General features: G+C 40.7%; 4 non-coding genes across 4 annotated transcripts; 3 read left to right on the forward strand and 1 right to left on the reverse strand.

Annotated features, from left to right (window-relative positions):
• Positions 1-6,374: 6,374 nt before the first annotated feature.
• On the forward strand, positions 6,375-6,457 carry trnal-cag (transfer RNA leucine (anticodon CAG)). The gene has a single exon. It is a non-coding gene; the product is annotated as a tRNA-Leu (tRNA).
• Positions 6,458-7,244: 787 nt separating this feature from the next.
• trnaa-agc (transfer RNA alanine (anticodon AGC)) lies at positions 7,245-7,317 on the forward strand. The gene has a single exon. It is a non-coding gene; the product is annotated as a tRNA-Ala (tRNA).
• Positions 7,318-14,689: 7,372 nt separating this feature from the next.
• On the forward strand, positions 14,690-14,772 carry trnal-cag (transfer RNA leucine (anticodon CAG)). The gene has a single exon. It is a non-coding gene; the product is annotated as a tRNA-Leu (tRNA).
• Positions 14,773-17,030: 2,258 nt separating this feature from the next.
• Positions 17,031-17,103, reverse strand: trnaa-agc (transfer RNA alanine (anticodon AGC)). Its single transcript has one exon. It is a non-coding gene; the product is annotated as a tRNA-Ala (tRNA).
• Positions 17,104-18,304: the final 1,201 nt, after the last annotated feature.

Raw genomic sequence — 18,304 nt, forward strand, 5'->3', positions numbered from 1 at the left:
GACGAGCCGTTTTTCAGTTTCTGCTTGTTAGCTCACAGCTAACGCTAGCCAGTGTGGCTCTTCACTCGTCTCTCTGTGTTATCACCAGTAAGCACCCCACAGCCAATCAGCGAGCTCCAACCGCCTACCCCTCCCACCCCTCCCTCACTGTGGATGCGCGCATGTCCTAAAGTCTCAGTTTTCAAGGTAAACCTGAAGCAGAAATTTGGCGCTTCACATTTAAAAAATACCGTCACCATTTTTGAATACCGTCACCATTTTTAAAATCCACGGTATACGGTAATATCGTCATACCGCCCAACCCTAGTGTGACGTTAATGTTTTGAGTCAAGGGGAAAAGAAGACGGGGAGAGTCTTAGATCTGGTTTATGTGAGAGCACCACCCAGAGGTCAAACAGTTCTAGCAGGTTTTATAAAACTTGATTATAGCGGCAAGTTAAATTTTATTTCTAAAATACCTCACTAGTTGTGTAAAAAAGAATAACAGGCTGCAAATGGCCCACGGGATGTACAACCCCAAATCAGAAAACGTTGGGACAGTACGGAAAATGCAAATACTGAAAACACAGAGTTCCTTACATTGACTTTAACTTATTTAATGTCAGACAGGATGAACCTGAGATATGTCATCTTTCATCTTCTCAACTTCATTTCATTTATTAATAAACATCCATTCCTGCATTTCAGGCCTGCTTAACATTCCTTTAACGCCCAGGCCCCACACTGTTGCAGTGCAACCATGATACTTACTGTGATAACGTGGTCATGAGTGGTCGATTTTATGAGGCCACCGTAAGAACTAGCCAGAGATGCGTCGTCAGGTCATAGCAAAAGTTGATATTTTATTGAAGTATCCAGTGATAATTTACAAACATTGGAAAAAGAAAAGAAAAAGCATAAAATGATGCACAGGCTACTGCAGCCTGTACCTTGCTTTACTCGGGACTAACTTTGTAGCACACAACAAACAATTATGCCCCTCCGAGCTGCGGTTCACGCACCCAGCTCCTCCACAATCAAAACTGTCCTCCATCTTGATTAGATGGGCACTTATAAACGGGATGCCCCTCTCCCTTTCCTGGAGCATACCATTTGCGGGTCACAGAAAGGATCCTGAAACAATACATTCATTCACAATACCAGTATTATCAACACTATTAGTTAGCACACATATCTAAGGTAACTTGGTATTCTAACAGACTGATGTTTCCCTAGTGAGTAAAGGTGTGCTGTTCTCTGTGATGTGTCTGGCGCCTTGACATCATCACACACCCCCCACTTTAGGCGCGTCAATCTTCAGAATGACGTAAAAAATTATCTGCCGTGACATTCTGAGAACCCTTCTTATACAGAACAGTAAACTTAAATGGTTGTAGAGACAAATACCATCAAGTAATTCTAGCATTAGTGTCTTTCATACGTGCCATCCATTGTAATGCTCTCAAGTGTGAACTCAGCCCCAACTAGATAATACTTTAGAGAATCTAAGGCCCACTTAACAGCTAGCGCCTCTTTCTCTACAGTTGAGTATAGGGCTGGGCGATATATCGAGTTTTAAAGATATATCGATATATTTTCATACGCGATATAAGATAAGACTATATCGCGTATATCGATATAGATGTTGCGTTCTATTTAGATCCGACAGTTCGTCGTTCCCTTCTCCCAGTTTGTCTCTGCACATGTTCACCTGCCCCGCCCCTCTCCCTCACTGAACACAACTCGCCCCTCCCCCACCACGTGAGTCCCCCGCAGGGCATGTTCTAAACAGCTCTAGTAACTATAGAGCTCCGTCTAAAAATGATATTTTCGTTGTTGATCTCTTTGAATCAATAACACTTGCATTGATGTAGATTTGAAAATGACAATACTGAATATAAAATTTCAAGAACAAAACTGTTTGATGTTTATATGAGCTTTGATCTGGTCTGGGTGCGGAGTTTTATATCGGGCGCAGAACGCTGAGACGAGCGAGCGAGCGCAGCTACTATGGGGAGCGAGATGCGGGTTTTCCCTCGATAAAAAAATAATGAAAAAACACAAGAAAAGCAAAAGAGAACTTAATATTTTCACAATGATTGGGAGGAAAAGGAAAAGTGTGTGTTTCATTCGCGGGACGACGACAGAGAGCGGCACAATGTGGAGAGAGGATCAGTACGTGTCACAGAAACGTCCATTTAAATCGTGGCTTTTAAAAAATCTTACGTAACTGATCATTTGTATAAACATGGGACAGAGTTCATGATTTGTTCTAAAACAAAAGTAGTGATCAGTACAAACGGGATCAGTACAAACGGGACATTATTTGAAGATGGGACTGTTAATGATTTCCTAAAAAAAATGCTACAGAGGTCATAATTTATAAAAAATAAATAAATAAATAAATAAAAATTGTGTGATTTTGGTCAAAATGCTACAAATATGCTCATTCATACAAAACTGTCAGGAACAATATTTACAAAAATATCAGAGATGTGATCACTCTGACTTTCAGAAATAAATAATGTTACATGTTTAAATATTTCTGTGTTTCCTGCCATGGTACATCATTGTTAATAATTATTGCAAGAAATAATTAACATGTGATCAGACAGTCTCTTCACATATATGAATATTTATTATTATTATTATTAATCATAATATTATCATTAAAGGTAAACCATGCAACCTTATGTTATTCAGGAAGTTTGTATCCTACAAGTAGCCCTTTGGCTTACTCAGTACCCTTAAAGTAGCCCTCTGTTTCAAAAAGGTTGGTGACCCCTGATTTAATATATGCCAATAGTTTATTTTTGAGGAATTTCTCATGTTTATCTACAGCTGAATGTTAATAAAAGTGCTTGTATAACATTTGGAACATGTAGCTTTGTCTCAGAAGTGTCTTTTTGTTATTACCGTATGGGATGAAAAAATATCGAGATATATATCGTATATCGCCATTCAGCTAAAAAATATCGAGATATTATTTTTGATCCATATCGCCCAGCCCTAGCTGAGTATCTAGTCTCTCTGGGAAACAACTTCCGACTAATGTACAAAATGGGTTTTTGTTCTTCCCCTTGCCCCTGGAGTAAAACTGCTCCTAGACCCAGACCTGAAGCGTCTGTTTGCACTATGAAAGGTTTACTAAAGTCCGAACTCCTCAATACCGGTTCTGAACACATACAGTTCTTAAGATCCTGGAAAGCTGCTTCACATTCAGGGGTCCATCGCACTCTCTGGGGCATGTCCTTTTTTGTGAGGTCTGTTAAAACGGCTGCCCGGCTGGCAAAGTCAGGAATAAAACGTCTAAACCATCCAACTAATCCCAAGAACGATCTTACCCTTTTCTTGGTTGTTGGAACTGGACTTGCTCTGATGGCCTCGACCTTATCTACCTGTGGTCTGATGACTCTGCTTCCAAGCATGTACCCTAAGTAGGAAACCTCGGACCTGGCGATGCTGCACTTGGCTGGATTGATTGTCAGACCTGCAGCCGCGAGTTTCTGGAAGACAAGATGTTTCAGGTGCTCTTCCCATGTCGCGCTGTAAACAATCACATCATCAATATATGCTGCAGCATACTCGTCAGTGCCTCTCAGTACTTTATCCATAAGTCTTTGAAAAGTTGCTGCTGCTCCATGCAGCCCAAAAGCCATCACTTTTAAATGATATAGTCCACTTGGCACCCGAAATGCAGTCAATTCTCGCACTGCTGGGTCCAATGGGACTTGCCAATATCCCTTACATAAATCAAGGGTGGTAAGGAAAGCTGCCTTACCCAACCTCTCTATCAGTTCGTCAGCTCTAGGAATGGGGTATGGGTCAAAAGTAGAGACAGCATTCAACTTGGAAAAATCCACACAAAATCACAGTCCTCCGTCCTTTTTCGGCACCAGCACTACAGGGCTACACCACTCACTGGATGATGGCTCAATAACATCCATCTCCAGCATTGCCTTCACCTCATTTTTCAGGTCAGGGACTAGACGGGCTGGCACTATGCAACACGTTTGCCGGATAGGCTCGGTCTTTGCTAGCTGGATCTTGTGCTGCGTCATGTTTGTCCTCCCTGGCTCTGCACTGAAGAGTGACGCTGGCAGAATCTTTGCTATCTTTATCCTGCTGGTCCTCACTGAGATGTGACACACCCGGTGTGCCTGGTGCTGTGCTTGAGCCCGGAAAATACTGCTCTTGGTGCTCTTCCTCTTCTCCAATTGCTCTTATCCACTAGTTGAGGGCTGCTGGGGGCTCTTTCTGGTGACATTTCCTGAGCATATTGATGTGGAAGCTCTGCACTTGTTTCTTCCGATCTGGCAGCACCAGTTCTTCTTGCGGACAGTGTATGGTCCTTGCCATTTTGCAAGTAGACCAGTGTCAGAAGTTGGTAACAGAATGAGTTCTCTATCACCTGGTTTTAGCTCCCGACATCTTGCTGCCTTGTCGTACCACCTCTTTTGCTTTGCTTGAGCTGCCGCCATGTTTTCACGTACCTTTACCGAGAGATCTGCCAATTTGTCCTGCATTTTGAGCACAAAGGAAAGAATATTCAACTTTTCAGTAGGGTTGTCACCTTCCCATGCCTCTTTAAGGACATCCAATGGCCCTCTCACTTCTCTTCCATACAGCAGTTCAAAGGGAGCGAAGCCTGAAGAAGCTTGTGGGACCTCTCTGTAAGCAAAAAATAAATAGGGGAGCCATGTGTCCCAATCCGAGCCAGTGTCATCCACAAACTCTTTCAGCATAGATTTCAGGGTTTTGTTAAAACGTTCTACCATGCCGTCAGTCTGGGGGTGGTATGGGGTAGTTGTAATGCCCTTAATGCCTAATAATGAATACACACCTTTTAGCAGTTTTGATGTGAAGTTTATAACTCGGATGCCCCTCCCCCTTTTTTGGAGCATACCATTCACGGGTCACTGAAAGGATCATTAAAACAGTGTATCCATTTACAATCCAGGCATTATCAACAACATAAGCATATGCATATTTTTATGAGCTCATACTCCTACATCTGTCTAATCATTAATGTGTGCACACATGTTTAAGATAGCTTGGGAGCAAGGACGGATTAAGGATAGTCTGGACCCTAACCCCCCCCGACCCCCGCTGAGTTCATTCTTAATACGAGCCAGTTGGAGAATGAACGCTCCCCTTCACAATTTGTGATAGGCACAGTCAAAAAAAGTCTAAGTGCTATGTAGACATTTGGAAAGGTTGACTGTAAATTCAAATTTATCATGGTTTTGAGCATTTTACTAGGACATTTTTCTTTTTCTGTTATGAATGATTTGTATTGTATCAATTCATCTGCCAGGCTCATGTTCAGATCTGAAGGATATGCTGCAGCGAGTGAGTTAGCCTTTAAAGTGAGCTCACTGTTGGACATATTGTCAGGCATGAAAAGAACATCAAATAGCTCAGTTAAGTGTGTGTATGCATTCAAACTGCTTGAAATTGCTAAATTAATTTGTGTCTCTGCGCTTAAGAGAAATTGAACATAATAATTTTGAAACAATACAAATTCAGAAACATTAAGTAAGGGCCTGAATCGCATATTTGCCACAAAACGTCTGTTATGAAATATGGTAGCTTGCCTGGCAATTTGTAGGTCCCTAGAAAGTCAAGGAGCCATGGTAAACGACTTCTATGGAAGTCAAGGGACCCATAGCAGGGCCCCTCATGATCAAGGGCCCTCTAATGGTATGCCCTGCTCTTCTCTAGGGCCCCCTGGTAGGGGCTCTCATAACCAGGGCCCTCTAAAAATATGCCCCCCTCTTTTCTAGGACCCCTAATAGCCAGAAGTCGAAGTCAGAGCAGTGCCACAACGCCTCATCCATTTTCATAAGGGCCCCAAAAGCATGGCTAGGGCCCCCAAGAGGCCCTGGGGTCAAAGTCCCTAATAGTCAGAGGATCCTTAAAATGGAGGGCCCTCGGAAATAAAAATATATTGTATCATAAATGTTGATAGGCATCGCAAAATGCCCAAAATGCCCAAGGGCCCCTGGGCGCTGGCCCCACTGGCCCGGTCAGTAATCCAGCCATGCTTGGGAGTCTGACAGAATCTGGTGTTACTGGTGATGTGTCTGGCGCCTTGACATCATCACAGTTACTCATAATAATGTGAAAAGTTCGTACAAATCTTAGTCCGTGTGGGGCGAGGGTGGTGTCGATGGTACCCAAGCTAGTCAGGATGCAGTCTAACGCGCTGCATTCAGGTCAGTCTCTCATTGAGGCGTGGGTTTGAATCCCACTTCTGACTGCTAGTGCTTTATACAAATTTATGTCTTTAACCCTCTAACATACATAATAATGTGAAAAGATTCAGCAGTTCGTACAAATCTTTGGCCATGTGGGGGTGTTGGGGAAAATTGTCTTTCATAATGTGCGTTCAGGTCAGGATGGCCGAGCGGTCTAAGGCGCTGTGTTCAGGTCGCAGTCTCCCCTGGAGGCGTGGGTTCGAATCCCACTTCTGACAGCTCATGCTTTATACAAATCTACTTCTTTAGAGGACACAGCCATCAGGGAATACAGTTTTCATCAAAGGGTGTACATGGTCTGCAACAATGCTGAAGTAGGTGGTACGTGTCAAAGTAACATCCACGTGGATGCCAGGACCCAGGCTTTTGATCACTGAAAATGTGAGAAACTGAATCATGTATTCATCCTGATCTTGCTCTGTTTATTGTTGCAGCTCTGCTGGAGGGTTATTTTTTTGGTGTTTGTGGTGGTGGGGTCTTTGTTCCCATTTTGGTTTATTTAGTATATGATGTACTTTACATCCATTTAAATATGTAATTAAATACTTAAATATCCATTTAAGAATGTTCATTCAGCGTCCATTTACATTGTTACAGCAGTATTTTACGACAAAAATGGAAATGTTCACAATATTGAAATGGATGTAAAGTACATCATATACTAAATAAACCAAAATGGGAACAAAGACCCCCCCACCACCACCACCACCACCACAAACACCAAGAAAATAACCCTCCAGCAGAGCTGCAACAAGAACAGGACAATCTCCTACAGGTCCAACAAAATCAAAGAAAAAATGCACTTCATAAAAGACCTCACATTGTTCGTCCTAAAGGCTAAGATCAACGTTTTAAATAAACTGAGTCTGTGATGGTTTAAAAACAACGCATAATACAGAAAACAGTACGTGAGCTCAAACACGTTGCACCCTCACTTTATAATGCAGCATCAACGCTCTGTTAGTACATTACAATTTACAAATCCTAAAGGAAGTTTCTGTGTAAGGGGAATTAGCTCAAATGGTAGAGCACTCGCTTAGCATGCGAGAGGTAGTGGGATCGATGCCCACATTCTCCAATGCTGAAACATTATGATCACTTAAAGGCAACACATAATATAAAAGTCGTTGCTCACTGAAATGCTGCATCAAACGTTAGGTCAGTCTGTAAGTTCTACAATGACAGTTATGCTCTATTTTTACTCAAATCGTTTGGTTTAAAGACCTTTTTTGACTTGTTTAAACTGACAAATGTAGCGCCCCCTAGCACCCCTGGCTGTATTTGGAAAGCGCTCCTTGACTTCTTTTAATTGTTTAAGAAATCTCTTTCTTTGTGGTAATGTAAGGATTTAAAAGGGCCACTACTTATCAGTACTTACGGTTATTTTATATTTAAACTATACTCTTATTTAAACCAAAAAAACTACTTCAATTACCCTATATATATGTGGTACTAACCTTGCACAAAAAAACCTGCGACTAACACCATTTACAGTAGCTGTATTAATGTTATCCCTGACTCACATACCAAACTTGTATACGTTAATAATACTTAAACAAATTAACTATTTACTCATTTACACAATCATTAATATGCATTTCAAACCCCAATATATTTTACAAAAATGTTATAATACAGATTCACTTAAATTACCATCAGTAATATTCAAAATATTATCAATCCCTCCTAAGCCGGCAGTTAGGTAAATAACTAACTAAAAAAAGGCTGTCCACGTTCTTTGTTTACATGGATGAAACAGAAAAAATCCACCAGTCTTTTTCCTTTTGATCTTGGATGAAACAATCAGAGTTAATCCGATGCTTTTAATCCACTGTAATCGGCACAGCTGCTGAGGAAGCGTACTGCCTTCAATGTCCATGCACGAAAACTCAAGAGACGAAGTTCACGGCTGATACAGCATAAACAATGTCACTAATCGACTGCAAGATGTTAATATAAGACTCACTGTCTGTTTGTCTTTACGCATCAACAGAGATAAATCCTAAACAGGTGTTTTACCCGCTTACATGACACGTTTCACATCACCCTATTTTCTCCACTTTTTTCTTCTTTTCCACCCACTTTCTCCCGCTCTTTTCCCGACCTGTGACAGTTCATGCTGATTGGCTTAAAATAAATCAAGGGAGGGCTATACATACACTTTACTTTAAACAGCATAAAACAACCAGAACATTATTTACAGAACAAATAAGAACAACTTATTTACTAGTTATAAATTAACATAAACAAAATATTAGTAATCTCCAAATTGTAATTGGGCTACACAAACACACAATAATTTATAATTCTCCAATTTTGAAATGTCTCGGTTTTATCTAAAATGACTTTTTGTTAAAGTAGCGGTACGTGACTTTTGAATGGTTTTTCATCTGGTGAAACTGCTTCATAAAAGATGAACAGCTGAAACTCACGACATCCCCTTTAAAATGCTGAAAAATGACATCCCCTTTAAAAAGCACGAATGCTGTTTTTTGACTTCAGCTCAGCATTTAATACTGTAATCCCTTCCAAGTTAGTCACTAAACTTGGAGATCTGGGTATTAACACCTCCGTTTGTCACTGGATTATGGACTTTCTTACCAACAGACCTCAGCATGTTAGGTCAGGCCACACCTACTCCATCACCATCTCACTCAATACAGGCGTACCACAGGGCTGTGTGCTGAGCCCATTCCTCTACTCCCTTTTCACCCACGACTGCAGGCCTGTGCATGGATCCAACTCCATCATTAAGTTTGCTGACGACACCACGGTGATTGGACTCATCAGTAACAACGATGAGACAGCCTACAGGAAGGAGGTACAGCATCTGGCCACATGGTGTGAGGACAACAATCTGCTCCTCAACAACAACAAAACTAAAGAGCTCATCGTGGACTTCAGGAGGGAAGGAGGAGGCACGCATGACCCCATCCACATAGACGGAATAGCTGTTGAACGTGTCTCCAGCTTCAAGTTTTTGGGGACCCACATTTCGGAGGACCTGTCCTGGACCACCAACACCTCCAGCTTGGCCAATAAGGCTCACCAGTGCCTCTTCTTCCTGAGGACACTCAGGAAACACCATCTGTCTTCGGCCATCCTGGTGAACTTTTACCAATGTGCAATAGAAAGTATCCTGACCAGCAGTATCACAGTCTGGTATGGAAACTGCACTGTTGCAAACCGCAAGGCACTGCAGCGAGTGGTGAAAACGGCCCAGCGCATCACAGGGACTTCACTTCCACCCATTGAGGACGTCCAGAGGAAACGCTGTCTGCGTCGAGCTCGCAGCATTCTTAAGGACTCCTCCCACCCTGCACACAGACTATTTGCCCTTCTGCCCTCTGGCAGGCGCTTTAGGAGCCTCCGGACAAGGACTACTAGACTGAGGAACAGCTTTTTCCCCAGAGCTGTCTCCATATTGAACTCTGTCCCCCGTTAACCCCCCCCCCACACACACACACACTACAAACATGATAATTTTTATCCTTTTTCCGCTTTGTATTTCACTGGTACATACCTCATTTGTACATAAATCTCATAAATACTGTATATATCTGTTTATTATGTTTTTACGTACTCATTCCTTGATCGTGTCCATAGCACCTTAATCACTTTAACCTGCATAGCACCTTAATATTAATCTGCACCTTAATATGTATATTGTTTTCAGCTACATATCTTGTTTATAGTATAGTTTATAGATCCTGTTTATACCACTGCTATTTACCCCCTGTAAATAATGTATATCATAAAAACTGTTTATTCTGCACTTTCTGCTTATTGCACTTCTGGTTAGATGCTAAACTGCATTTCGTTGCATTGTACTTGTACATGTGTAATGACAATAAAGTTGAATCTAATCTAATCTAATCTAAAAAAATGCAGCATCAACCCTTAAGTCAGTCTATCAGTGGTACAAAGACAGTTTTGATTGGGTTTCGATCGTCCTAAAGGCTGCGATAAACAGAGTCTGTGATGGTTTAAAAGCAAGGCATAATACAGAAAAGAGTATGTGAGCTTAAACACGTTGCACCCTCACTTTATAATGCAGCATCAACGCTCTGATAGTACATTACAATTTACAAAAGGCTAAAGGAGGTTCATCGTAAGGGGAATTAGCTCGAATGGTAGAGTGCTCGCATAGCATGCGAGGGGTAGCTGGATCGATGCTCGCATTCTCCAATGCAGAAGCATTGCAAACTTTTAAGCACATTTTCCCGTGAGCTAAGTAGGGACTTGTAAATAACATTTAGACTTGTAACGCACTGTAGTTAAAAACATGGTCTTCATACTATTTATTTTGTTCTTCTGTCTGTGTAGGGTTTTTACCATGAAGTAAAATCGAGGGAATCTAAATGCATTTATCCATCCAACAATCCATTCAGTAGCTTTTAACTATTCATGCAAACGAATGACTTTTTATATTTCTATATTGCTCATTGTAGTACTTGTGTCTGCATTGACTTGAACATCACATGACTAAACATTAGGTAGAACCAGGGCCGGCGCTAGGGGGGGGGCTGAGGGGGGCATTGCCCCCCCCAAATTGTGTCTTTGCCCCCCCAAGCACAATGCAAGCAACGGCTATTTTTAAAATTATCTCTGAACCAATCACAAAAATGCATTTTGTTTTACAGTGTGAAGATATTTCCTTGCTTATTCCTGATTGGCTCTTTGAGTCATATAAAAATCGGCAGACTGCCCCAAACAGTTCAGTTCGGCAGTATATGTTCTGTTAGTGTGAGCGAGAGGCAGGTATACTGGTAAACACTTTTTTTTTACAGAATTAGTATTCTTTTGTTTTCTTTATATTTTAATATTGTGTATATACTGTATACTTTCCCTCCGCCCAGAAATTCCCAGTAAAAAATGACCCACCACAACCCCGTCCAAGATAAAAATGTTTGATGAAAATAAAATAAAATAAAAGAATATGCTGCACTTACACGCACCTGAGATAAATCTACTTTTGGTTTAAACTAGACTGTGCTAGTGTTATGTTGGGTTAGTCTGTAACTGAGCAACAGTGTATGCTACAATGACAACTATAACAATGGTTATCACTGCACACTAAGCTATTCAGTTTTTTGTGCTTGTCATTTTAAGATAATACTGAATCAGTCATCAATAAGGTCAGTCAGGACACAGAAAGAACTCATTACAGTGTATCACAAAAGTGAGTACACTCCTCACATTTCTGCAAATATTTCATTATATCTTTTCATGGGACAACACTATAGACATGAAACTTGGATATAACTTAGAGTAGTCAGTGTACAGCTTGTATAGCAGTGTAGATTTAGTGTCTTCTGAAAATAACTCAACACACAGCCATTAATGTCTAAATAGCTGGCAACATAAGTGAGTACACCCCACAGTGAACATGTCCAAATTGTGCCCAAATGTGTCGTTGTCCCTCCCTGGTGTCATGTGTCAAGGTCCCAGGTGTAAATGGGGAGCAGGGCTGTTAAATTTGGTGTTTTGGGTACAATTCTCTCATACTGGCCACTGGATATTCAACATGGCACCTCATGGCAAAGAACTCTCTGAGGATGTGAGAAATAGAATTGTTGCTCTCCACAAAGATGGCCTGGGCTATAAGAAGATTGCTAACACCCTGAAACTGAGCTACAGCATGGTGGCCAAGGTCATACAGCGGTTTTCCAGGACAGGTTCCACTCGGAACAGGCTTCGCCAGGGTCGACCAAAGAAGTTGAGTCCACGTGTTCGGCGTCATATCCAGAGGTTGGCTTTAAAAAATAGACACATGAGTGCTGCCAGCATTGCTGCAGAGGTTGAAGACGTGGGAGGTCAGCCTGTCAGTGCTCAGACCATACGCCGCACACTGCATCAACTCGGTCTGCATGGTCGTCATCCCAGAAGGAAGCTGACGCACAAGAAAGCCCGCAAACAGTTTGCTGAAGACAAGCAGTCCAAGAACATGGATTACTGGAATGCCCTGTGGTCTGACGAGACCAAGATAAACTTGTTTGGCTCAGATGGTGTCCAGCATGTGTGGCGGCGCCCTGGTGAGAAGTACCAAGACAACTGTATCTTGCTTACAGTCGAGCATGGTGGTGGTAGCATCATGGTCTTGGGCTGCATGAGTGTTGCTGGCACTGGGGAGCTGCAGTTCACTGAGGGAAACATGAATTCCAACATGTACTGTGACATTCTGAAACAGAGCATGATCCCCTCCCTTCGAAAACTGGGCCTCATGGCAGTTTTCCAACAGGATAACGACCCCAAACACAACCTCCAAGATGACAACTGCCTTGCTGAGGAAGCTGAAGGTGAAGGTGATGGACTAAACCCAATTGAGCACCTGTGGCGCATCCTCAAGTGGAAGGTGGAGGAGTTCAAGGTGTCTAACATCCACCAGCTCCGTGATGTCATCATGGAGGAGTGGAAGAGGATTCCAGTAGCAACCTGTGCAGCTCTGGTGAATTCCATGCCCAGGAGGGTTAAGGCAGTGCTGGATAATAATGGTGGTCATACAAAATATTGACACTTTGGGCACAATTTGGACATGTTCACTGTGGGGTGTACTCACTTATGTTGCCAGCCATTTAGACATTAATGGCTGTGTGTTGAGTTATTTTCAGAAGACAGTAAATCTACACTGTTATACAAGTTGTACACTGACTACTCTAAGTTATATCCAAGTTTTAGTTCTATAGTGTTGTCCCATGAAAAGATATAATAAAATATTTGCAGAAATGTGAGGGGTGTACTCACTTTTGTGATACACTGTATGTAAGGGCCAAAATAGTGCAGGATATACCAACTGTTTTGTGCAGTGCAGTAACAAAACGGCTTTGTAAGGCAAGAACTGAACAAAAAAAAAAAAGCATTTAATTTGACATAAAATATGTGGGTATTAATATGTACAACTCAGTGCATTATTAGGCTGCACATAATTATAGTTTCAAACGGTCCTCTTTTTACTACAGTGTGTTTGAAATGGCTGGGGGTACAATTCGTTGCTGTTGCTGTTTACACACACAAAGAAAAACATCTCTGGAGGAGAATTTTGCAGGTAGATTACAAACAGATTCCTTTCTTTCACCTTTTTCCTTTTTTTCTATATCAACTGCACGACTGTTTTCCAGTCCTTAAATGTTATGTGCATTTATATGTGGCAAGAGAAAAAAAAATCCATAAAAATCAAATTGAGTTAGCAAAGAACCTTGAATTATACTAAAGAAAACAAAAAGAACCCTTTCAAAAAATCATTATTTGGTCAGTTGGAGATCTCATATGGGGCTCCCTTTCGATTGACATATGGCTTACAGCCTAGTGACAAAGTGTACAGTGCAGCAAATGGGTTACAGTCAGTAAATTTATCATACATAATAATGTGAAAAGATTAAGCAGTTTGTACAAATCTTAGTCCGTGTAGGGCGAGGGTGGTGTTGATAATAACTCAGGTAGTTAGGATGGCCGAGCGGTCTAAGGCACTACGATCAGGTCGCAGTCTCCCCTGGAGGCGTGGGTTTGAATACCACTTCTGACAGCTCATGCTTAATACAAATTTACATCTTTAACCCAATAAGATACATAACAAACTGAAAAGATATAGTTTCAGTGAGCAATGACGCATTGACTTTGGTATTACGTGATGCCATTAAATGATCACAATGTTTGTACACTGGAGAATGCGGGAATTAATCCCGCTACCTCTCGCATGCTAAGCAAACGCGATACCATTTGAGCTAATTCCCCCTACAAAGGACGCTTTGTAAATTGTAATGTACTAACAGAGTGTTGATGCTGCATTATGTAAGGTCCAAAATAGTGCAGGATACACCAACTGTTTAATGTAGTGCAATTACTACAGTCTGTTTGAAACAGCTGGGCGTACAACTAGTTGGTGTGGAGAACATGTTACACATACAGTGTGCTATTATTTCAAGCTGATCAAGTACATGCTATTTCACTTAGAAACATCTCACAAAGTACAAATTCTTTAACTTTCTAAATAAACCATGTAGTACGGGACATTACTGCTCTACCGACTGAGCTATTCGGGCTCTGCAACCTGCTTTAATCCCACAAGGATGTGACATAAATTACAAACTTTAACATACGTTGTCCTGTAAAACTTTCAAGAATTTTAACAATTAATATAAAAAGGTTTTATTGCCAAAAGTATTCACTCGTCTGCCTTCACACGCATATGAACTTCAGTTCACCCTAACACGCTAGTGACGTTACAGTGCTAAGAATGGTCCACCCAAAAAACATTATTTGGTCAGTTGGAGTGCTTATATGGGGCTTTCTTTCCATTGATATATGATTTACAGCCTAGTGACAAAGTGTAGAGTGCAGCAGATGGGTTACAGTCAGTAAATTTACCATACATAATAATGTGAAAAGATTCAGGAGTTTGTACAAATATTAGTCCGTGTGGGGCGAGGGTGATGTGTGTGGTGCTCCAGCTAGTCAGGATGGCCGAGCGGTCTAAGGCGCTGCGTTCAGGTCGCAGTCTCCCCTGGAGGCGTGGGTTCGAATCCCACTTCTGACAGCTCATACTTTATACAAATTTACATCTTTACCTTTCTACCATACATAATAATGTGAAAAGAAATAACAGTTAGTACAAATCTTAGTACTAGTTAGTCTTAGTTTTTTATTATTTCAAATGCCATTAATAATTTATAATCACTGATTTGTGAGATATCAGCAGTAGTAGGTCATGTTTAACTGGTTTAATATTGTTTAAGCGCTGATTATCGGCTGTTTTTCGTGAGTGTGTTCGGCGGTTTTCCATGCATTTTGGCGGACTTTGAGATGCGCAATCTGGCAACCCTGACTGAAGCGTTCATTCATATTTTGGAGCGATGTACGTTTGTATGCTAGAATATAAATAACATCTTTTACAAACTGCTGTCTATTTACATTGACATTTTCTCTTCTGTCTTAACATTTTTGGAATTGGGTTTGTAAAAGTAAGGGATACAGTAGATAATATATTTAATGAGCTGAACTAACTGAGAGAAGCGCTAACGGTGTTGGAAGAGTCTAAAAGAGTTTGGAACATAGTCGTATCATCATAGCAGTACAACACAGTTTTGTCCGTAGCATCCGAAAATATCCAGAAGCTAATATACACAAACTTTTCTTTAAAAAATAAACTTACCTTGTTAATAAAGTATGACCACAATTTCTAAACAAACACAGTATCCGCTGCTGCAGTCTCTACACAAACTTTTCTGCACTGAAATCGCAAGGACACATTTTATGGATATTACGGTAATGCACTGAAAACGCGTCCTACAGTCATGCAAGCACATACAACAGTGTGTGAGTTTACACTAATCAGCCATAACATTAAAACCACCTCCTTGTTTCTACACTCACTGTCCATTTTATCAGCTCCATTCACCATATAGAAGCACTTTGTAGTTCTACAATTATTGACATGACCACTACAGAGCAGGTATTATTTAGATGGTGGATCATTCTCAGCACTGCAGTGACACTGACATGGTGTTGGTGTGTTAGTGTGTGTTGTGCTGGTATGAGTGGATCAGACACAGCAGCGCTGCTGGAGTTTTTAAATACCGTGTCCACTCTATTAGACACTCCTACCTAGTTGGTCCACCTTGTAGAGATAGTCAGAGATGATCGTTCATCTATTGCTGCTGTTTGAGTTGGTCATCTTCTAGACCTTCATCAGTGGTCATAGGACACTGCCCACAGGGTGCTGTTGGCTAGATGTTTTTGGTTGGTGGACTGTTCTCGGTCCAGCAGTGACAATGAGGTGTTTAAAAACCTGCAGCGCTGCTATGTCTTATCCACTCATACCAGCACAACACACTAAGACACCACCACCATGTCAGTGTCACTGCAGTGTTGAGAATGATCCACCACCCAAATAATACCTGCTCTGTAGTGGTCCTGGGAGAGTCCTGACCATTGAAGAACAGCATAAAAGGGGGATAAAAAAGCATGTAGAGAAACAGATGGATTACAGTCAGTAATTGTAGAACTACAAAGTGCTTCTATATGGTGGAGCTGATAAAATGGACAGTGAGTGTAGAAACAAGGAGGTGGTTTTAATGTTATGGCTGATCGGTGTATACTCACCATGTATGCGTGGCTTTCCTCCGGGTTTGAAAATGTGCCAGTAGGTGTAATTGCTGCTCTAAATTGCACCTGTATGTGTGAGTGAGTGGATAAATTAGTGTGTGATGCTTTGCGATGGTTTGACGCGCCCTGTCCAGGGTGTATTTTTGTCTTGAGCCCCGTGTTCTTGACACTGGACCCACGCTTGCCCTGTAATGCTGAATATCAATACAGGCAAATGAAGCGCATTTAAAAAAGCTTTAAAGCATTCTTGAAAAATGATGAGACCAACCTTTTTAAAAAGTAGATCCCGATGACCTGTTGACTGAAATAGTAGATCCCAAGCCACAGAAGTGTGGGCACCAGTTTTCCATTGGCTACGTTTTAACAAGACGTACCAAGAATGGCCTGTAGATGGCGCACTGTGGTCGTTTTTAAAAGCAAGCCAATTATGCCACCGAACTTAAATATGTACAATACTTTATAATGTATCAATTGTAACAGTATCAAATAATAAAACATTATAAAAAATTATAAGTTTATGCGTTTCTGTCAAAACAAAACAAAAAAGGTATGTAAACAAAACTGTTTGAGCGTAAATAGGGCGTTACTGACATTGTAACACGGACAGACTAGCCTTATGGTTGATGCTGCAACGAATTTTACCGTAATTTCATCTTTTCAGATTGCAAAATGATCATAATGTTTGTGAACTGGAGAATGTGGGCATCGATCCCACTACCTCTCGCATGCTAAGCGAGCGCTCTACCATTTGAGCTAATTCCCCTTACACAAAACTTTCCTTTACCCTTTGTAAATTGTAATGTACTAACAGAGTGTTAATGCTGCATTATAAAGTGAGGGTGCAACATGTTTAAGCTCACGTACTGTTTTCTATATTATGCGTTGTTTTTCATTAAAATGTTATGTGCATTTATATGTGGCAAAATAAAAAAAATCCATAAAAATCAAATTGAGTTAGCAGAGAACCTTAAATTATACTAAATGGTTCTTCAAGTAGAAACAGTTCTACCAAGAACACCTAAAAGAACCCTTAAGAAACACTTCTTAGTGCTACATACATCAGTTGTATTCCACACAGGTCAGCATGCGATGAAACTTTATTCATATTATGTCATCTAGTGGACAATTGAATAGCCTACAACGAGCACAAACAGGGTTTGAGTTCTTAATGAATAATAATTAATCTTAATAAATAATCCAGTCAGTTAAAAACCCAACAAGAAGGCTGTACCTAATACACTCAGACTAGAGAAAACACACCCTAACATGCTAGTGCCGTTACAGTGCTAAGAATGGTCCACCCAAAAACATTATTTGGTCAGTTGGAGATCTCATATGGGGCTCCCTTTCTATTGATTTTTGGTTTACAGCCTAGTGACAAAGGGTTACAGTAAGTACATTTACAATACATAATAATGTGAAAAGATTAAGCAGTTTACGGGTTCGAATCCCACTTCTGACATCTCAAGCTTTATACGAAGTTACTTCTTTAGAGGACACAGCCATCAGGGAATACAGTTTGCATGAACTGGGTGTACATGGTCTGCAACAATGCTGAGGTAGGTGGTACGTGTCAAAGTAACATCCACATGGATGCCAGGATCCAGGCTTTTGATCTCTAAAAGTGTGAGAAATTTAAACATGTATTCATCCTGATCATAAAGTATGTTTATTCAGCTTCTATTTACATTGTTACAGCAGTATTTTACAATTGAAATGTTCACATTATTTAAATGTATGTAAAGTACATTGTATACTAGCTGTTTACTTTTTTCCCTAAGTAAAAACTGTCATTACCTCAACATGTCATTACCAACACATAACTTCTTGTGATGGTAAAGACACTTAGTGATGGTAATAACAGGTTTTTAGTTTCACCATCACTATCTTATTAACTCTTTAATAATTAATAGTGCTTTATACAAATTTATGTCTTTAACCCTCTAACATACATAATAATGTGA

The sequence above is a fragment of the Trichomycterus rosablanca genome, chromosome 10 (assembly GCF_030014385.1).
Source record: "Trichomycterus rosablanca isolate fTriRos1 chromosome 10, fTriRos1.hap1, whole genome shotgun sequence".
Lineage (NCBI taxonomy): Eukaryota > Metazoa > Chordata > Actinopteri > Siluriformes > Trichomycteridae > Trichomycterus > Trichomycterus rosablanca.